Source organism: Tamandua tetradactyla, chromosome 8 (assembly GCF_023851605.1).
Source record: "Tamandua tetradactyla isolate mTamTet1 chromosome 8, mTamTet1.pri, whole genome shotgun sequence".
NCBI lineage: Eukaryota > Metazoa > Chordata > Mammalia > Pilosa > Myrmecophagidae > Tamandua > Tamandua tetradactyla.
The window spans coordinates 10,593,542-10,616,930 of NC_135334.1; the positions used below are offsets into that span (position 1 = coordinate 10,593,542).

Sequence of the window (23,389 nt, forward strand, 5' to 3'; positions counted from 1 at the left end):
AAGAATATCTAGGGCATAAGATTCTACAAAGGTTCTATGCACTAGGGTAACTTTCCAGAAACTTACAACCTCCAGATGGGTCCCTGGACAAAGGGCCAGCCTTTCCAGAACATCAACTAGTATCATTCCCTTATCCCATATTATCGACAGTCTTTTCCCAACATAGTCCAAAGATCAAAGGTGATGGTGGAGTTATACAGAGAAGTTGGGTTTAATAAATGATTGCTGAATCATTAAATTGAGATTTCTTTTAGTCTCTAGTACCTGAGAGCAGCTATAAGCAAAAACCTAAAATTGTGGAATTGTAACCCATGCTAAACTCTGAAATCTGTTCTACAACTAACCGTTGCAATGTATTTTGAAATTTATTGCTTTTTTGTATGTTATTTCTCACACACACTGTGCTGGTTTGAAAGGAAGTATGCCCTCTAGAAAAGCCATGTTTTAACCAAAATCCCATTTCATAAAGGTAGAGTAATCCCTATTCAATACTATATGTTTGAAACTGTAATCAGATCATCTCCCTGGAGATGTGATTTAATCAAGAGTGGTTGTTAAGCTGGATGAGGTGATGACATGTCTCCACCCATTTGGAGATGTGATTTAATCAAGAGTGGTTGTTAAGCTGGATTAGGTGACGGCATGTCTTGAGTCCTATAAAAGAGGAAACATTTTGGAGAATGAGGAGATTCGGAGAGAGTAGAGAATGCTGCCGTACCACGAAACAGAGAGTCCATGAGCCAGCGACCTTTGGAGATGAAGAAGGATAATGCCTCCTGGGGAGCTTCATGAAACTGGATGCCAGGAGAGAAAGCTAGCAGATGATGCCATGTTTGCCACGTGCCCTTCCAGCTGAAAGAGAAGCCCTGACTGTGTTTGCCATGTACCTTCTCACTTGAAAGAGAAACCCTGAACTTCATTGGCCTTCTTGAACCAAGGTATCTTTCCCTGGATGGATGCCTTTGATTGGACATTTCTATAGACTTGTTTTAATTGGGACATTTTCTCAGCCTTAGAACTATAAACTAGCAACTTATTAAATTCCCCCTTTAAAAGTCATTCCGTTTCTGCTATATTGCATTCCGGCAGCTAGCAAACTAGAACACACACACACAAAAAATAGATAGAGGAGTATAACAGACAAGACAGGATTTAACAAATGAGTATGGCTGCTGAATCATTATATTGATATTTCTTTTGGTCTCCAGTGTCTTGGAACAGCTAGAAGAAAAAGTGAAAAATCATGGAACTGTAACCCATACCATACTTTAAAATCTGTTCTATAACTACTTGATAAAATGTACTTGGAAATTTATTGCTTTTTTGTATATATGTTATATTTCACTATAAAAAATAGTTTTAAAAAAAACAAGTTAGAGGGGACCTAACATACTTTCATAAAGAAAGGAGGTGACCAGTGAGACAGTCCAAGCCTGAGGGAGGAGTGCCAGCAGCCAAGAGACAAGGAGATCTCCAAAGAGGACAGCATAATCTGAACCCAAAGAAGATAGACACTTCACTTAGGAAAAAGTGTAACAGATTGTATCTAGGCACTGCAGGAATGATGTAAAATACCAATAAGAAGAAAGAGCAAAGCGAAAATCGCATGTAATCCCACCCAGAGATAACCAACTTTGACCTTTTGGTTTCTGTGGAGAGGAACTGAGGGTCCTACCATAGATATGGCATCAACTTGGTTTCCTGGGGTCTGAGCATCCTGGTTTCACATTCATCTCAACTCAAAACACTTTGTTCACTCAAATTTAGCCCTGTTTTTATATCATGGGTAAAAATTTACATTTTATTTTTCCTAAAACTTTTCATTTACTTCTGTGTTGTGGTAAAATTTACTTAAAAAAATACACAAGCAGCTTGTGGATTCATCAAAATGTAAGTACTCTTTACACTTTCAGTGGCTGAGGGTAGTGAGGAAACTGGGACAAACCTGTGAGAACCTAGTATGAGTGGGAACCTGGGAGAGAGTCAGCAAATGGCTAAACCTTCCCACTCCCCATGAATGTTACCAAGTTCTGACCATATGCAAGGGCTTGTCATAATTTTAGACTTACCATTAGCTCTGGCAACAGATCTCAAATCTGCTCCTGAGCCCCACAGCTAAAAACAAAGTGTTGCTTAGGCAAGGCTGATCCTTAAGGGATAAAGGCACCTGAAAATAAGCAAAAGCAACAGGATAAGCTTCTGGCTATGAGTAATTTATATTTCTCCTCAACACAAAAGGTATCATTGTACTGTACGTGTGATATTTAGGATATAAAACATGGTGACTTCTCTCTGCACGTTTACAATTATTCTGTTTTTCAATATTAAAATGGCGACGTTAAAATAGATAACTGCCTATTAAAATGACAACAGAATTTTTAAAAGAGGTATGAAACCAAGAATGAGGAGAACAAAAAGAGGAGAAAAGACTTCACCAGATGGGTATTTCCACGGATTTTTGCAGATGGAAAACAGGGGTGAAAGCAATCTGAAAACACAGGTTGGCATAAAGCCTATGTAACTAAAGCACAAATTCTCTACCTTGCCCCCTGCTAAAATAGGGAATCATCTCATCTATTTTCTCCACCCCACTCTCCACCTCCAAACCCAATGTTCAGAGAAAAATGAATTCAAATGGCTCTAGAGCCAAGAACATCAAGCAAGGGTAAAAACAAAACAAAACTGGAAACAGAGACAATTTTCAAAGGAGCATACTGAAATGCGGTTCACGAAATTCCCATTCTTGCCCCATCAACCAAACCCTGACAGGTGAGGAAATGTCAGCCAACACATACATTTTTTTGTACAAACACATACACAAAATACATATTCTAGTTGCCTATGGTAATGCAAAAAAATTAAAAACACAATAGAACATGAATAAACAGGCTCATTAGACATTTTAAGAAATCATAATATAAAAGAGTTTCTTCATTCCTTCAAGAAATAATTTATTAAGTATCAACTATGGGCCAGGCACTGTTCTAAACACTAGCGTTACAGCAGTGAACAAGACAACAAGCCCTACCTCACAGAATTTATATCCTAGAAATAAAAAATGTGGTATGCTAGATGGTGATAAAAATAAAGCAGGGAAGTGATGTAAGGGTCTTCACTTTTAAATGGAGAGGTGACTAAAGCAACAATTAAGCAAAGACTTGAAGGAGGAGAGCGAGTGAGCTATGGGCTATCTGAGGGATCCCAAGCAGAGAGGAATACAACCACAAAGGCCCTGAATATCCAGGAGGAAGCAGTCAATGCAGAGAGAACAAGACGACTCAATAATCCCCTTTGAGGCTATTCTATCCATACAATAAGAATGCATATTATGAAAAATTATAAAAAAATCAAAATAAAGATGGAGAAAAAAATCTGAGAAATGACAAAAGAGAACGACCCAGAACTGAAGAACGTGAATGTCCAAATAAAAGGGCCCACAGAGTACCCAGCACAATGGATGGAAGACCCACAGGGGAAATCACAGAACACAAGGGAGAGAGGATATCCTCAAAGCTTCCAGTGAGGGAGGGAAAAAAAATCCAAACAAACAACAACAAGTAAAAGGTCACACAACAGGGGTTTCAATCACTTTACCTCAAGAAAAGCAGAGACTGGTAGGTCATACAGCAAAGCCTTCGAAATTCTGAGAAAAAACTATTTCCAGGAGGGGCCAAGATGGTGGCTTAGCAATGTGCGTGTTTTAGTTCATCCTCCAGAACAATTACTAAATAACCAGAAACAGTACAGGACAGCTCCCGGAGCCACGTCAGTGACCAGACACACAGCATACCCCAGTCTGGACCAGTTGGACCAGCTGTGAGCCTCCCCAAAACCATGAGTTTCCCAAGCCGTGGCAGCCAGCGCCTGGCGCCCCTCCCCAACAGGCGGCTTCCCAGAAGGAAAGGAAAGAGACTCTAAACCTGGTCAAGGCGGAGGTCGCTCACTGAGCTCATGGAAAAACAGGAAAGCGGAGGAAACGGAGGTTTTAGTGGCTGTGTTTCTACGGAGACTTGGTTGCCTCTGGATTCAGCTATGGGAATTCTTGGGCTGCAACTGCCCCAGGCATAGGCAGAAATGGGCTGCATTCAGGGCTGTCTCACACCCGTCCCTGCCCCAGGGGAGGGGTGAAGCCCAACTCAGGTGGAATCCCTCACTCAAGGAATTCAGACCCCAGGGCTTGGCAATGTGAAGCCATTAAAACCAGCCTACAACCTCTCCTCTGTCTCCACCACGCCCCCAGCAGGGAGAGTCTTCTGAAGTTAAAGGTGCCATAACATCTTTTGCTGGTGGGACCCGCAGGCAGACAAGTGCCACATGCTGGGCAGGATAATAAAAACAGAGCCCAGAGACTTCACAGGAAAGTCTTTCAACCTGCTGGGTCTCACACTCAGGGAAAACTGATGCAGGTGACTCCTTCCCCTTGATAGGAGGCCAGTTTAGTTCGGGAAAACCCAGCTGGAGTCTATAATACCTACATAGACGGTGGGGGGGAAAGGCACCATACAAGCAGGGCAAGAAACAAGAACACAAGAACTGAAAAATTATCCTCTGTTAAACAAAACCTAAGCTAGAGGTCCAGAAAAAGCTGAACTGAAGCTCAAAGAACAGATAGATAACAAACTCATCTAGCAAGAAAACCCTAGGTAAGAGAAGTGAAAGCAATCTCCAGAGTAAACTAATTAAGGTAATTAAATGTCTAGATGCCAGCAAAAAATAGCAAATCACACCAGGAAAACTGAAGATACATGCCAGTAAAAGGAACAAATCAATAGTTCAAATGAGATATAAGAGCTGAAACAACTAATTCAGAATATATGAACAGACATGGAAAACCTCATCAAAAACCAAATCAATGAATTGAGGGAGGATATGAAGAAGGCAAGGGATGAACAAAAAGAAGAAATGGAAAGTCTGAAAAAAAAAATCACAGAACTTATGGGAATGAAAGGTACAGTAGAAGAGATGAAAAAAACAATGGAAACCTACAATGGTAGATTTCAAGAGACAGAGGTTAGGATTAGTGACCCGGAGGATGGAACATCTGAAATCTGACAAGAAACAGAAATCATAGGGAAAAACAAGGAAAAATATGAGCAGGGACTCAGGGAACTGAATGATAATATGAAGCACACAAATATACATGCTGTGGGTGTCCTGGAAGGAGAAGAGAAGGAAAAAGGAGGAGAAAAAGTAATGGAAGAAATTATCACTGAAACTTTCCCAACTCTTATGAAAGACCTAAAATTACAGATCCAAGAAGTGTAGCATATCCCAAAGAGAATAGATCCAAATAGACGTTCTCCAAGACACTTACCAGTCAGAATGTCAGAGGTCAAAGAGAAAGAGAGGATCTTGAAAGCAGCAAGAGAAAAGCAACCCATCACATACAAGGGAAACCCAATAAGACTATGTGTAGATTTCTCAGCAGAAACCATGGAGGCGAGAAGACAGTGGGATGATATATTTAAATTACTAAAAGAGAAAAACTGCCAACCAAGAATTCTATACCCAGCAAAATTGTCCTTCAAAAATGAGGGAGAGATTGCATGTGTAGAATGGAATGATTTCTAAATATTGTGTTAATTTCTTTTTTTTTCTTTAATTAATTAAAAAAAGGGAGAAATTAAAACATATTCAGACAAAAATCACTGAGAGAATTTGTGACCAAGAGACCAGCTCTGCAAGAAATACTAAAGGGAGCACTAGAGACAGATATGAAAAGACAGAAGAGAGAGGTGTGGAGAAGAGTGTAGAAAGAGGGAAAATTAGACATAACATACAAAATCCAAATGGGAAAATGGTAGCAGAAAGTACAACCCATACAGTAATAACACTATATGTTAATGGATTGAACTTCCCAATCAAAAGATACAGACTGGCAGAATGGATTAAAAAACAGGATCCTTCTATATGCTGTCTACAGGAAACACACCTCAGACTTAAAGATAAACATAGGTTGAAAGTGAAAGGTTGGGAAAAGATATTTCATGCAAATAACAACCAGAAAAGAGCAGGAGTAGCTATACTAATATCAACAAATTAGACTTCAAATGTAAAACAGTTAAAAGAGACAAAGTAGGATACTACGTACTAATAAAAGGAACAATTCAACATGAAGACATAACAATCATAAATATTTATACACCAAACTAGAATGCCCCAAAATACATGAGGCAAACACTGCAAACACTGAAAAGGGAAATAGACACACCTTCCATAATAGTTGGAAACTTCAATTCCCCACTCTCATCAATGGACAGAACATCTAGACAGAGAATCAATAAAGAAACAGAGAATTTGAATATTACAATAAATGAGCTAGACTTAACAGACATTTATAGAATATCACACCACTCAACAGCAGGATATACCTTTTTCTCAAGTGCTCACGGATCATTCTCAAAGATAGACCATATGCTGGGTCACAAAGCAAGTCTCAATAAATCAAAAAAGACTGAAATCATACAAAACACTTTCTCAGATCATAAAGGAATGAAGCTGGAAATCAATAAAAGGCAGAGCGCCAGAAAATTCAAAAATATGTGGAGGCTCAACAACACATTCTTAAACAACCAGTGGGTCAAGGAAGAAATTACAAGAGAAATCAGTAAATACCTCGAGGCAAATGAAAATGAAAACACAACATATCAAAACTTATGGGATGCAGCAAAGGCAGTGCTAAGAGGGAAATTCATTGCCCTAAAATGCCTATATCAAAAAAGAAGAAAGGGCAAAAATTCAGGAATTAACTGTCCACTTGGAAGAACTGGAGAAAGAACAGCAAACTAACCCCAAAGCAAGCAAAAGGAAAGAAATAATGAATATTAGAGGAGAAATAAATGAAATTGAGAACACGAAAACAATTGAGAAAATCAACAAGACCAGAAGTTGGTTCTATGAGAAAATGAGTAAGGTTAATGGGCCCTTAGCAAGACTGAGAAAAAGAAGAAGAGAGAGGACACAAATAAATAAGATCAGAAATGGAAGAGGAGACATAACCACTGACCCCACAGAAATAGAGAAGGTAATAACAGGATACAACGAACAACTTTATGCTAATAAATACAACAATGTAGATGAAATGGACAACTTCCTAGAAAGGCATGAACAACCAACTTTGACTCAAGAAGAAAAGATGACCTCAACAAACCAATCACAAGTAAAGAAATTGAATCAGTCATTCAAAAGCTTCCCAAAAAGAAAAGTCCAGGACCAGACGGCTTCACATGTGAATTCTACCAAACATTCCAGAAAGAATAAGTACCAACCCTGCTCAAACTCTTCAAAAAAAATTGAAGTGGAGGGAAAGCTACCTAATTCATTCTATGAAGCCAGCATCATCCTCATACCAAAACCAGGCAAAGATATTACAAAAAAAGAAAACTACAGACCAATCTCTCTAATGAATATAGATGCAAAAATCCTCAACAACATTCTAGGAAATCAAATCCAGCAACACATTAAAAGAATTATACACCATGACCAAGTAGGATTCATCCCAGGTGTGCAAGGATGGTTCAACATAAGAAAATCCATTAATGTAATATACCATATCAACAAATCAAAGCAGAAAAATCACATGATCATCTCAATTGATGCAGAGAAGGCATTTACAAAATTCAACATCCTTTCCTGTTGAAAACACTTCAAACGATAGGAATACAAGGGAACTTCCTTAAAATGATAAAGGGAATATATGAAAAACCCAAGGCTAATATCATCCTCAATGGGGAAAAACTGAAAACTTTCCCCCTAAGATCAGGAACAAGACAAGGATGTCCACTATCACCACTGTTATTCAACATTGTGTTGGAAGTTCTAGCCAGAGCAATTAGACAAGAAAAAGAAGTACAAGGCATCAACATTGGAAAGGAAGAAATAAAACTATCACTGTTTGCAGATGATATAATACTATATGTTGAAAACCCTGAAAAATCCACAGCAAAACTACTAGAGCTAATAAATGAGTACAGCAAAGTGGCAGGTTACAAGATCAACATTCAAAAATTTGTAGTGTTTCTATACACTAGCAATGAACAAGCTGAGGGGGAAATCAAGAAACGAATCCCATTTACAATTGCAACTAAAAGAATAAAATACTTAGGAATAAATTTAACTAAAGAGACAAAAGACTTATACAAAGAAAACTATAAGAAACTGTTAAAAGGAATCACAGAAGACCTAAATAGATGGAACGGCATACCATGTTCATGGATTGGAAGACTAATTATAGTTAAGATGTCAATTCTACCTAAATTGATTTACAGATTCAATGCAATACCAATCAAAATCCCAACAACTTACTTTTCAGAAATAGAAAAACCAATAAGCAAATTTATCTGGAAGGGCAGGGTGCCCCGAACTGCTAAAAGTATCTTGAGGAAAAAAAATGAAGCTGGAGGTCTCACGCTGCCTGACCTTAAGGCATATTACGAAGCCACAGTGGTCAAAACAGCATGGTACTGACATAAAGATAGATATACTGACCAATGGAATCGAATAGAGTGTTCAGATATAGACCCTCTCATCTATGGACATTTGATTTTTGATAAGGCAGTCAAGCCAACTCACCTGGGACAGAACAGTCTCTTCAATAAATGGTGCCTAGAGAACTGGATATCCATATGTAAAAGAATGAAAGAGGACCAGTATCTCACACCCTATACAAGAGTTAACTCAAAATGAATCAAAGATCTAAACATCAGGTCTAAGACCATAAAACAGTTAGAGAAAAATGTAGGAAAATATCTTATAAACCTCATAATTGGAGGCAATTTTATAGACCTTACACCTAAAGCAAGACCATGGGAAAAAGAAAGAAAGAAATGGGAACTCCTCAAAATTAAACACTTTTGTGCATCAAAGAACTTCATCAAGAAAGTAAAAAGACAGCCTACACAATGGGAGACAATATTTGGAAATGACACATCAGATAAAGGTCTAGTATCCAGAATTTATAAAGAGATTGTTCAACTCAACAACAAAAAGACAGCCGAACCAATTGTAAAATGGGAAAAAGACTTGAACAGACACTTCTCAGAAGAGGAAATACAAATTGCCAAAAGGCACATGAAGAGATGCTCACCGTCCCTGGCCATTAGAGAAATGCAAATCAAAACACAATGTGATATCATCTCACGCCCATCAGAATGGTCATTATCAACAAAACAGAAAATGACATGTGTTGGAGAGGATGTGGAGAAAGAGGCACATTTATTCACTGTTGGTGGGAATGTCAAATGGTGCAACCGCTGTGAAAGGCAGTTTGGCGGTTCCTCAAAAAGCTCAATATAGAATTGCCATATGACCCAGCAATACCATTGCTGGGTATCTACTCAGAGGACATAAGGGCAAAGACACAAACGGACATTTGTACACCAATGTTTATAGCAGCATTATTTACAATAGCAAGGAGATGGAAACAGCCAAAGTGTCCATCAACAGACGAGTGGGTAAACAAACTGTGATATATACATACGATGGAATATTACGCAGCTTTAAGACAGAATAAACTTATGAAGTATGTAACAACATGGATGGACCTTGAGAACATTATGCTGAGTGAGACTAGCCAAAAACTAAAGGACAAATACTGTATGGTCTCACTGATATGAACTGACATTAGTGAATAAACTTGGAATATTTCATTGGTAACAGAAACCATCAGGAGACAGAAATAGGGTAAGATGTTGGATAATTGGAGCTGAAGGGATACAGACTGTGCAACAGGACTGGATACAAAAACTCAGAAATGGACAGCACAATACTACCTAACTGTAATACAATTATGTTAAAACACTGAATGAAGCTGAATGTGAGAATGAGAGAGGGAGGAGGGCCGGGGACATAAACGAAATCAGAAAGAAAGATAGATGTTAAAGATAGAGATGGTATAATCTAGGAATGCCTAGAGTGTATAATGATAGTGAAATGTACAAGGTACAATTTTAAAAATGTTTTTGCATGAGGAAGAACAGGTTGTTGAAAATAGATGGTAATATTTTAAAATGTCACCTTATGTGTGAGACTAAAACAAAAAATGTTTGTTACAAAATTCATATTTTGACTAGCGCATTTCCTAATATAACTTATGTAGATAGTTTGATTGAACGTCATAAGTACTTGGAATCTCAGTTAGGACATGAGATTTTGTTGGCTTGTCCAGAGTGATGCCCTGATGAATCCCTGAGGGATTCGATCAGTGAGTGGAAAAGTATCTGCAAAGCCCCCTTGAGGGAATGGTGAGAACGGGGAGAAATTCAACTTCCCCAAGTTGAATTCTTGATATTCTCACAAGCAGTGTGGACAACCAAAGCTATAGGCTGAGCTCCCAGTCTTGGGGTTTGCTCATATGAAACTTAACCCCACAAAGGATAGGTCAAGTCTACTTAAAATTTAGGCCTAAGAGTCACCCCCAAGAGAGCCTCTTTTGTTGCTCAGATGTGACCTCTCTCTCCAGCCAACACAACGAGCAGTCTCACCACCCTACCCCTGTCTACATAGGACATGACTCCCAGGGGTGTGGACCTTCCTGGCAAGGTGGGACACAGATCTTGGAATGAGCTGAGACTCAGCATCAAGGGATTGAGAAAAACCCTAGAATGAGCTGAGACTTAGCATCAAGGGATTGAGAAAACCTTCTCGACCAAAAGGGGGAAGAGGGAAATGAGACAAAGTGCCAATGACTAAGAGATTCCAAAAGAGTCCAGGAGTTATCCTGGAAGTTATTCTTATGCATCAAGTAGATATCATCTTGTTATCCAAGATGTAATGGACAGGCTGGAGGGAACTGCCTGAAAATACAGAGCTGTGTTCCAGTAGCCATGTTTCTTGAGGATGACTGAATAATGATAAAGCTGTCACAACGTGACTATGTGATTGTGAAAACCTTGTGTCTGATGCTCCTTTTATCCACCTTGTCAACAAAGGAGTAGAACATATGGAATAAAAATAAATAATAGGGGGAAAATGCTAAAATAAATTTAATTTGAAATGCTAGCGATCAATGAAAGCGAGGGGTAAGGGGTATGGTAGGTATAATCTTTTTTTTCTTTTTCTTTCCTGTGTTTGTTTTATTTCTTTTTCTATTGTCTTTTTATTTCTTTTTTGGAATTAATGCAAATGTTCTAAGAAATGATGAATATTCAACTAAGTGATGATAATGTGAATTACTGATTATGCATGTTGATGTTTTATTTTGTTTCTTAATTTTTTAAATTAATAAATAATTTTTTTAAAAAAAGAAAATAGCCAATTCAGAGAGAGCAGAGAATGCTGCAGCACCACGAAGCAGAGAGTCTATCAGCCAGACCTTTGGAGATAAAAAAAGGAAAACGCCTCCTGGGGAGCTTCATGAAATAGGAAGCCAGGAGAAGAAGTCAGCAGATGATGCCATGTTCGCCATGTGCCCTTCCAGATGAGAGAGAAACCTTGACCATGTTCACCATGTGCCCTTCCACTTGAGAGAGAAACCCTGAACTTCATCAGTCTTCTTGAGCCAAGAACAGCATGATCCTCTCTGCTGCCATCTTCATCACCCTCTTAGGCCTGCTTGGTTACCTCCATTTTGTGAAGATAGATCAGGAGACTGTTAATCATTGATTCCCTTGGCATCCAGATGACTTCTTCCTATGCCTCAGGCAAAGAAAGCACTACCTTCATTGAGATGAGCAAGGTGAAGGATGTTGTCATTAACGAGGCTATTTACATGCAGAAGGTGATTTACTACCTCTGCATTTTATTGAAGGATCCAGTGGAACCACATGGGATATCCCAAGTAGTACCTGTCTTCCAGAGTGCCAAGCCCCGGTTGGACTGCTTGATTGAAGTGTACAGGAGCTGCCAGGAGATCCTGGCACACCAGAAAAGCACATCAACAAGCCCCTGAGTGCCAGCATTCAGAAGGCCAGTATTGTCTTCCATGGGAGATGACTCCTAAGCCACAGTGGCTGGTTTATTTTCTGTATTCTAAACCATCAGGTGGACACGGTCCTAGAAACTGGGATGGATACAGTGGATCTCAGAGCCATAGAGTAGGTGACTGGGAAACCTAACTCGGGTGATGTTGAGCAAAGTACTTCTGTGTATTTTAGTGTTTCCCTTGTAAGGTTTTTGTCTACTTTACCAACTGAGAGGAAACCTTAAACGATATGTCAAAGAACCATCAGCAAAGAACACTTTGTGAAATTTCTAAGCACATTGTTTACTTTTTTGTTGAAATTTGTGAATCAAGACACTAAGAAACTGACATCAGATCTCTTGAGAAAGGTTTAATTTAAAACTGTATAAGGAAGTGCCCTATATAAAAGACTAGTTTCTGTCTACCTAGTTCCTGTGTTCTGTACAGGATTAATTTATGATGACTTAATAAATGTTCTTCCAAAACATAAAAAAAAAAAAAAAAGAAAATAGCAACACTGAAATTTTGCCATTTTTCTCTCTACATGTTTATAGTAATATTTTCTGGTATAACCAGAAATGAAAAAGATTTTTTTCTCCATTCAACCAATGTTTATCCAGACTAACTGGATGCCATAAAATTGCTGGGTTTTGGAACACAAATGCGGAAAATAAAAATGCAAACAATTCCTCAGAGAAAAGTGTTTGCAAGGGGGTGAGATACAAAACATCCTGGGGACAAAATGTCATGGAGAACACAGATTAAGCTTGGAGTAGAACAGAAAATAGCCCAGGGAAGACAGTGGATGAAATGGTTTGAAGGCTACAGAAGAAATTGGCAGGTAGAGAAGGGCAGGAGGCAGGATGTGTGGAACCACAAGTGGCTTAGAATTGTTTTATTGTAAATTGCCAGGTAGGAGTGGTGAAAAATCATGGAAAGGCAGGCTGTTCTAGTTTGCTAGCTGCCGGAATGCAATATACCAGAAACAGAATGGCTTTTAAAAAGGGGAATTTAATAAGATGCTGGTCTACAATTCTAAAGCTGAAAAAATGACCCAATTAAAACAAGTCTATAAAAATGTCCAATCTAAGGCATCCAGGTAAAGATACCTTGTTTCAAGAAGGCCAATGAAGTTCAGGGTTTCTCTCTCAAGTGGAAGGGCACATGGCAAACACAGTCAGAGTTTCTCTCTCATCTGGAAAGATACATGTGAACACAGTGTCATCTGCTAGCTTCTTCTCCTGGCTTCCTGTTACATGAAGCTCCCCAGGAGGCATTTTCCTTCTTCATCTCCAAAGGTCGCTGGCTGGCAGACTCTGCTTCTTGTGGCTATGCTGTTCTTCTCTGCTCTCTCCGAATCTCTTTCATTCTTCAAAACGCTTCCTCTTTTATAGGACTCCAATAACCAATCAAGAACCACCCAAATGGGTGGAGACATGCCTCCTCTAATCCAGTTTAACAACCACTCTTGATTGGGTTACAGCTCCAAGGAGATGACGTAATGACAGATTCAGACATACAGTATCGAATAGGGATTATTCTGCCACTACAAAATGGGAGTTTGATTAAAACATGGCTTTTCCAGGGTCCATACCTCATTTCAAACCAGTATACAGGCCGAGGCGAAAAGCTTAATGATTTGTTTAGATTAGCCAAGTTGGGATTTTTTTTTAGCAAGACAGTCACAAAATCAGATTTCTATGGATGATTATCCAGGAAGCAGGATGAGGATGGACCAGAGGATGGGAAGAGACTGAAAGAGCAGCTGTGGCTAAAAAAAAAAAAAAAAAAAACCAATCAGCAGATGATAAGGTCTTCAATTACAGCAGCGGTAGATGGAAATGGCACTTGAAGAGGTGGAATGAACAGGGTAGGGTGCGGTTTGACCGTGGAGGGCAATACAGTGGCAAGAATACAGGGTAACTTCAAGTTATTGGCTCAAACGCTGAGATGTAATTTCACTGTAGAAACCAAAGTCACTAATTTATAAAATAACCTATACCTAAGTTTATTGCAAGATAATACAAATGCAGCATGCAAAAAGTAAACACCCTTACAGAATTGGTACCATACACATTTTCTGGAGCCCATATGCCATGCAAGGCCATATGGTTCACTGGTGTTCAAAACATATTTTGGGGGGGAGACATTAATACAGAATGTATTTGAATTCAATACAATTCAATACAATGTATCACCACATAGTTGTGTATTCAATACCATGATCACTTTTTTTTTAACATTTGCATCTCTCCAGAAAAAGAAAAAAGAAAAAACTCATACATGCCATACCCCTTACCACTCCCTTTCACTGACCACTAGTAAGAAATGAAAGAACTTTTAACCCAGTCCTGCTTGTACAAATTGCTCTAAAGTCTTCTAGCATAGTGTTCCCCAAAGCTTTCTGAAGAATGCCCAGAACGCTGTTTGTGCAAGAAGCCAGTGGAAGTGATTCCTGCCCCTAACCCAATCTTTAGTATTTTGAATCAAGATTTCTAGAGATGTAACTTGGTAATCTATTTTGGAAAATACTGACCACCACATAATGGTCAGTAATCTCAGTGTGGTTTTGGCTTTCTAAATCAGTAAACAACAGTTTAGCTGTCCTCACAACAGCTAACAGAACAGTTATTTTCATTAAATAAGCAATATCATTAGAATAAGAACCTATGGCACATTCTAATCAACACTTAAAAAGAAAATAATCCACATTTTTACTTGTTCTTGCTCAAACTTTCAAATAATACAGAAAAACAGGTTTATTCTACTTAAGCAACCATGTATTCCTGATGCTTTGAATTTCTCTAGGAATCCTGATTTCCTCTGGCTTTTATCCAACCACATGGTTTAATAGTTCCACAATTTTCCATTGTTCATGTTCTGATGCCTACCCTCCTTCCAGTCAGAATTTTTTCCCCATATTCATAATGATTACATCTCATGTATATAATACCCTAATATATATAAAGTTTTACATGTCTGTAGCTCTTTACAGTTTTGAAAGTGTTCTAACGTAATGATCTTATTTTAACTTGTAATCTTGAAATGCTACCAATTCATAATGTAAGTACCTTCCACCTGTATATTTATTGCATGGCATTGTTCATCACAACAATTTTATTAGGTAGGTATTATTAGGTCCATTTTACAGATGAAAAAACTGAGGTTCAGGGAGATTAAATGCTTAATGGTAATGCCCCATCTAAACCATCTTTCAAAAGCTCACTCTCTTTCTAAATACCAAGCTGCCTCACTTCCTGCAACACTGGAATTTTAAAAATCTGGAAGGAATTTTATTAGCGATCATCTAGTGGCTCACCCCACAGCCCGTTTTTGGATGGGAAATTTAAGGTCCAAAATCTTAAAGTGATTCATCCAAGGTGGTAGAATTAGACAAAAAATCCCCAGTTTTGATTCTTACTCTAAGATTTATTCAACAAGTATTTATGTACTAGGTGCCACACCATGTACCAGGAGTAGCTACTATTCATTGATCACTGTGCTGTCCCACCAAAGGGCTTTCACATGCATTAACTCATTTGACCCTCACATACTCATAAGGTGGATATTATTGTCTACATTTTACAAGATTAAAAAAACTCAAGTGAGAGAGGTTAAGCAACTTGCACTAGGTTACTAAGTGGCTGAGCCAGGATTTGAAAGCCAGCCTGTGACTCTGAAGCACAAGCTGTTAACTACTGTCTTCTATTACCCTCAGGCTCTGCAGTTTACATATCTCTTCAGCACACCCATACAGCATTAGCCCCACAATTAAAAGTGTGTGCATGAAGCCCCCTGGAAGAACTCAGGAGAACGGAGAAAATATTAAACTTCCCCACCTGAGGAATTCCTGATAGTCTCACAAGCATTGGGGACAACCAAGTTAACAGGACAAGTCCTTGATCTTGGGCTCGCCCCTATGAAACTTATGCCCACAAAGGAGAAGCTAAGTCTACCTAAAACTATGCCTAAACTGTAGAAGAGATGAAAAAAACAATGGAAACCTATAGTGTTAGATTTCAGGAGGCAGAAGATAGGATTAGTGAATTGGAGGACGGGACAGCTGAAATCTGAAAAGCAAAAGAAAACATACGGAAAAGAATGGAAAAATATGAGCAGGGAATCAGGGAACTGAATGACAACATGATGCACGCAAGTATAAGTGTTGTGGGTGTTCCAGAAGGAGAACAGAAGAGAAAAGGAGGAGAAAAACTAATACAGGAAATTATCACTGAAAATTTCCCAACTTTTATAAAAGACTTAAAGTTACAGATCCAAGAAGTGCAGCGTACCCCAAACAGAACAGATTCAAACAGATGTACTCCAAGACACCTACTAATCAGAATGTCAGAAGTCACAGAGAAAGAGAGACTCTTGAGAATTGCATGAGAAAAGCAATCCATCACATATAAGGGAAACCCAATAAGACTATGCACAGATTTTGCAGTAGAAACCATGGATGTGAGAAAACAGTGGGATGATATATTTCAATTACTAAAAGAGAAAAACTGCCAGCCGAGAATTCTATATCCAGCAAAATTGTCCTTCAAAAATGAGGGAGACTTCCGGAGAAGATGGCGGCTTAGTAAGACGCGCGGGTCTTAGTTCCTCCTCCAGAAAAGCAACTAAAGAAACAGAAACAATACAAAACAGCTCCCAGAGTCACGACAGAGACCAAAAAAGACAGCGTACCCCATTCTGGAACGGCTGAACGGGTAGGGAGAATCCACTGCTGTGAGATACCCGAGGGGTGCACGTTTTCCCGGCTGGGGTGGCTGGCGTCTGGGGTCCCCTCCACGCACGTGGCTCCCCGGTCTGACTGGGAACATTGGATAGCGGGGCCCTCCCGTCACGCTTGGCGTCTCGGGCCAGCTGGGCAATTTGGACCGGCACTCCCCCAAGCCACGGCGGCCAGCGACCCCCGCCTCCACGCGCGGTTTCCCGGGCCGACTGCCCCGCAGACAAACGACCGCCACGAGCGCCACCTACTGGGCAGGAAAAGAAAAACAGAGCCCAGAGATTCCACAGAAAAACCTTTCAACCAGCTGGGTCCCACACCCAGGGAGATCTGATCAAATGCCCAGACACCAGCAGAAAATAATGGATGACGCTCGGAAAATTGAAGATATGGCCCAATCAAAGGAACAAACCAATAGTTCAAATGAGATACAGGAGCTGAGACAACTAATGCTGAATATACGAACAGAAATGGAAAAACTCTTCAAAAACCAAATCAATAAATTGAGGGAGGACATGAAGAAGATATGGGCTGAACAAAAAGAAGAAATAGAAAATCTGAAAAAACAAATCACAGAACTTGTGGGAGTGAAGGACAAAGAAGAAAAAATGGAAAAAAACAATGGATACCTACAATGGTAGATCTAAAGAGACAGAAGCTACAATTAGTGAACTGGAGGATGGAACAACTGAATTCCAAAAAGAAACAGAAACTATAGGGAAAAGAATGGAAAAACTTGAGCAGGGAATCAGGGAACTGAATGACAATATGAAGCGCACAAATATACGTGTTGTGGGTGTCCCAGAAGGAGAAGAGAAGGGAAAAGGAGGAGAAAAACTAATGGAAGAAATTATCACTGAAAATTTCCCAACTCTTATGAAAGACCTAAATATACAGATCCAAGAAGTGCAGCGCACCCCAAAGAGAATAGACCCAAATAGGCGTTCTCCAAGACATTTACTAGTTAGAATGTCAGAGGTCAAAGAGAAAGAGAGGATCTTGAGAGCAGCAAGAGAAAAACAATCCATCACATACAAGGGAAACCCAATAAGACTATGTGTAGATTTCTCAGCAGAAACCATGGAAGCTAGAAGACAGTGGGATGATATATTTAAATCACTAAAAGAGAAAAACTGCCAACCAAGACTCCTATATCCAGCACAATTGTCCTTCAAAAATGAAGGAGAAATTAAAACATTTATAGACAAAAAGTCACTGAGAGAATTTGTGACCAAGAGACCAGCTCTGCAAGAAATACTAAAGGGAGCACTAGAGTCAGATACGAAAAGACAGAAGAGAGAGGTATGGAGTAAAGTGTAGAAAGAAGGAAAATCAGATATGATATATATAATACAAAAGCCAAAATGGTAGAGGAAAATATTATCCAAACAGTAATAACACTAAAAGTTAATGGACTGAATTTCCCAATCAAAAGACAAAGAATGGCAGAATGGATTACGACCCAGCAATACCACTGCTAGGTATCTACTCAAAGGACTTAAGGGCAAAGACACAGACGGACATTTGCACACCAGTGTTTATAGCAGCATTATCTACAACTTCAAAGAGATGGAAACAGCCAAAATGCCCATCAACAGACGAGTGGCTAAACAAACTGTGGCGTATACCTACGATGGAATATTATGCAGCTTTAAGACAGACTAAACTTATGAAGCATGTAATAACATAGATGGACCTAGAGAACATTATGCTGAGTGAGTCTAGCCAAAAACTAAAGGACAAATACTGTATGGTCCCACTGATGTGAACCGACATTCGAGAATCAGCTTGGACTATATCATTGGTAACAGAGACCAGCAGGAGTTAGAAACAGGGTAAGATAATGGGTAATTGGAGCTGAAGGGATACAGACTGTGCAACAGGACTAGATACAAAAACTCAAAAATGGACAGCACAATAATACCTAAGTGTAATGTAACTAGGTTGGAACACTGAATGAAGCTGCACCTGAAATATGGTTTTTTGTTTGTTTGTTTGTGTGTTTGTATCTTTTGTTTTTGTTTTTTTCTTTTTCCTTTTTATATATATATATTATTAGTATTATTATTTTAATTCTCTTCTCTATATTAACATTCTATATCTTTTTCTGCTGTTTTGCTAGTTCTTATCCTAAATCGATGCAAATGTACTAAGAAATGATGATCATACATCTATGTGATGATACTAAGAATTACTGAGTGCATGTGTAGAATGGAATGATTTCTAAATGTTGTGTTAATTTCTTTTCTTTTTTTTGATTAATAAAAAAATTAAAAAAAAAGAAAAAAAAATGAGGGAGAAATTAAAATATTTTCAGGCAAAAAATCACTAAGAGAATTTGTGACCAAGAGACCGGCTCTGCAAGAAATACTAAAGAGAGCACCAGAGCAGATATGAAAAGACAGGAGACAGAGGTGTGTAGAAGAGTGTAGAAATGAAGACTATCAGTAAAGGTAAAAAGAAGAAAAATTAGATATGATATATAAAATCCAAAAGGCAAAATGGCAGAAGTATGTTTTCTTTTGCTTTTCAGATTTCAGCTGTCCCATCCTCCAGTTCACTAATCCTATATTCTGCCTCTGAAATCTAACATTGTAGGTTTCCATTGTTTTTTTTCATCTCTTCTACAGTTTAGGCAATCGTACAGTAGTAACACTAAATGTTAATGGATTAAACTCCCCAATCAAAAGACATAGGCTGGCAGAATGGATTAAAAAACAGGACCCATCTATATGCCATCTACAGGAAACACATCTTAGACCAAAGGATAAATATAGGTTGAAAGTGGAAGGCTGGGAAAAGATATTTCATGCAAATAACAACCAGAAAAGAGCAGGAGTAGCTATACTAATATCCAACAAATTAGACTTCAAATGTAAAACAGTTAAAAGAGACAAAGTAGGATACTACATACTAATAAAAGGAACAATTCAACATGAAGACATAACAATCATAAATATTTATGCACCAAACTAGAATGCCCCAAAATACATGAGGCAAACACTGCAAACACTGAAAAGGGAAATAGACACATCTACCATAATAGTTGGAGACCTCAATTCCACACTCTCATCAATGGAAAGAACAGAACATCTAGACAGAGGATCAATAAAGAAACAGAGAATTTGAATAATACAATAAATGAGCTAGACTTAACAGACATTTATAGAATATTACGCCCCACAACAGCAGGCTACACCTTTTTCTCAAGTGCTCATGGATCATTCTCAAGGACAGACCATATGCTGGGTCACAAAGCAAGTCTCAATAAATTTACAAAGACTGAAATCATGCAAAACACTTTCTCAGATCATAAAGGAATGACACTGGAAATCAATAATAGGCAGAGTGCCAGAAAATTCACAAATACGTGGAGGCTCAACAACACACTCTTAAACAATCAGTGGGTCAAGGAAGAAATTACAAGAGATATCAGTATATATCTTGAGATAAATGAAAATGAAAACACAACATATCAAAATTTATGGGATGCAGCAAAGACACTGCTAAGACAGAAATTTATTGCCCTAAATGCCTATATCAAAAAAGAAGAAAGGGCAAAAATCGAGGAATTAACTGTCCACTTGGAGGAAGTAGAGAAAGAACAGCAAACTAACCTCTAAGCAAGCAAAAGAAGAGAAATAATGAATATTAGAGTAGAAATAAATGAAATTGAGAACATGAAAACAATTGAGAAAATCAACAAGACCAGAAGTTGGTTCTATGAGAAAATAAGTAAGGTTGATGGACCTTAGCGAGGCTGACAGAAAGAAGGAGAGGATGCAAATAGATAAAATCAGAAATGGAAGAGGAGACATAACCACTGACCCCACAGAAATAAAGGAAGCAATGACAAGATACTATGAACAACTTTATGCTAATAAATACGACAATACAGATGAAATGGACAACTTTTTGGAAAGGCATGAACAACCAACTTTGACTTGAGAAGAAATAGATGACCTCAACAAACCAATCATAAGTAAAGAAACTGAATCAGTCATTAAGAAGCTCCTGAAAAAGAAAAGTCCAGGACCAGATGGCTTCACATGTGAATTCTACCAAACATTCCAGAAAGGATTAGTACCAATCCTGCTCAAACTCTTCAAAAAAATTGAAGAGGAGGGAAAGCTACCTAAATCATTCTATGAAGTCAACATCTCCCTCATACCAAAGCCAGACAAAGAGAAAAAGAAAACTAAAGACCAATCTCTCTAATGGATATAGATGCAAAAATCCTCAACAACATTCTAGGAAATCAAATCCAGCAACACATTAAAAGAATTATACACCATGCCCAAGTAGGATTCATCCCAGGTATGCAAGGATGGTTCAACATAAAAAAAACCAATTACTGTAATATACCACATCAACAAATCAAAGCAGAGAAACCTCATGATCATCTCGATTGATGCAGAAAAGGCATTTGACAAAATTCAACATTCTTTTCTGTTGAAAACACTTCAAACGACAGGAATACAAGGGAACTCCCTCAAAATGATAAAGAGAATATATGACAATCCCACAGCTAAAATCATCCTCAATGGGGAAAAGCTGAAAACTTTCCCCCTAAGATCAGGAACAAGACAAGGATGTCCACTATCACCACTGTTATTCAACACTGTGTTGGAAGTTCTAGCCAGAACAATTAGACAAGAAAAAGAAATACAAGGCATCAAAATTGGAAAGAAAGAAGTAAAAACTCTCACTGTTTGCAGGTGATACAATACTATATGTTGAAAACCCTGAAAAATTCACAGCAAAACTACTAGAGCTAATAAATGAGTACATCAAAGTGGCAGGTTACAAAATCAAAACTCAAAAATCTGCTGTGTTTCTATACACTAGTAATGAATGATCTGAGGGAGAAATCAAGAAAAAAAATTTCATTTACAATTTCAAACAAAAGAATAAAATATTTAGGAATAATTTTAACTAAAGAGACAAAAGACCTATACAAAGAAAACTACAAGAAACTGTTAAAAGAAATCACAGAAGACCTAAACAGATGGAAAGGTATAAATGTTATGGACTGGAAGACTAAATATAGTTAAGATGTCAATTCTATCAAAATTGATTTACAGATTCAACACAATACCAATTAAAATCCCAACAACTTACTTTTCAGAAATAGAAAACCAATAAGCAAATTTATCTAGAAGGGCAGGGTGCCCTGAAAGCTAAAAGTATCCTGAGAAAAAAAAATGAAGACAGAGGTCTCATGCTACCTGATTTTAAGGCATATTATGATGCTACAGTGGTCAAAACAGCATGGTACTGGCATAAAGATAGATATATTGACCAATGGAATCGAATAGAGTGTTCAGATATAGACCCTCTCATCTATAGACATTTCATCTTTGATAAGGCAGTCAAGCCAACTCACATGAGACAGAACAGTCTCTTTAAAAAATGGTGCCTAGAGAACTGGATATCCATATGCAAAAGAATGAAAGATGAGCCGTATCTCACACCCTATCAAAAAATTAACTCAAAATGGATCAAAGACCTAAACATTACATCTAAGACCATAAAACTGTTAGAAGAAAATGTAGGGAAATATCTTATAAATCTTATACTAGGAGGTGGTTTCCTAGACCTTACACCCAAAGCACAAGCACTGAAGAAAAGAAAGAAAGAAATGGGAGCTCTTCAAAATTAAACACTTTTGCACATCAAAGAAATTCATCAAGAAAGTAAAAAGACAGCCTACACAATGGGAGACAATATTTGGAAATGATTTACCAGATAAAGGTCTAGTATCCGAATGTAGAAACAGACTGTTAACTAAACAACAAAAAGACAGACAACTGAGTTACAAAATGGGCAAAAGACTTGAACAGACACTTCTCAGAAGAGGAAATACAAATGGACAAAAGAACATGAAAAGATGCTCAACTTTCCTGGCTATTAGAGAAATGAAAATCAAAACCACAATGAGATATCATCTCATAGCCACCAGAATGGTCATTACCAATAAAACAGAAAATGACAAATGCTGGAGAGGATGTGGAGAAAGAGGTACACTTATCCACTGTTGGTGGGAATGTCAAATGGTACAACCGCTGTGGAAGGCAGTTTGGCAGTTCCTCAAAACACTAAATATAGAACTGCCATATGACCAGGCAATACCATTGTTAGGTATCTACTCAGAGGACATGAGGGCAAGGAACAAACGGACATTTGCACAGCAATGTTTATAGTAGCATTATTTACAATTGTCAAGAGATGGACTATCCAAAATGTCCATCAACAGAGGAGTGGCTAAACAAGCTGTGGTACATACATACAATGGAATATTATGCAGCTTTAAGACAGAATAAAGTTACAAAGTATATAACAACATGGATGGACCTTAAGGATATCATGCTGAGTGAGATTAGCCAGAAACAAAAGGACAAATACTGTATGGTCTCAATGATATGAACTGACATTAGTGTATAAACCTGGAGAATTTCATTGGTAACACAGACCATCAGGAGATAGGTATAGGGTAAGATATTGAGTAATTGGAGCTGAAGGGATACAGTTTGTGCAACAGAACTGACTGTAAAAACTCAGAAATGGACAGCACAATACTATCTAATTGTAATACAATTATGTTAAAACACTGAATGAAGCTGAATATAAGAATGATACAGGGAGGAGGGCTGGGGTCACAAATGAAATCAGAAAGAAAAATAGATGATATAGATTGATAATGGTATAATCTAGGAATGCCTAGAGTATATAATAATAGTGACTAAATGTAC

At 38.2% G+C, this 23,389-nt stretch overlaps 1 protein-coding gene across 3 annotated transcripts in view; it reads right to left on the minus strand.

The window, feature by feature from the left end:
* The window catches only part of FAM118B (family with sequence similarity 118 member B), a 120,629-nt gene that overhangs the window by 90,820 nt on the left and 6,420 nt on the right, over positions 1-23,389 (minus strand). For 2 of the 3 annotated variants that reach the window (XM_077112500.1, XM_077112498.1), the window contains exon 2: positions 2,070-2,167. The exons of the other annotated variant lie outside the window; for it this stretch is intronic. The gene's annotated coding sequence lies outside the window, so the exon portion shown is untranslated. The remainder of the gene's footprint in view (positions 1-2,069; positions 2,168-23,389) is intronic. 3 annotated transcript variants of the gene reach the window in all.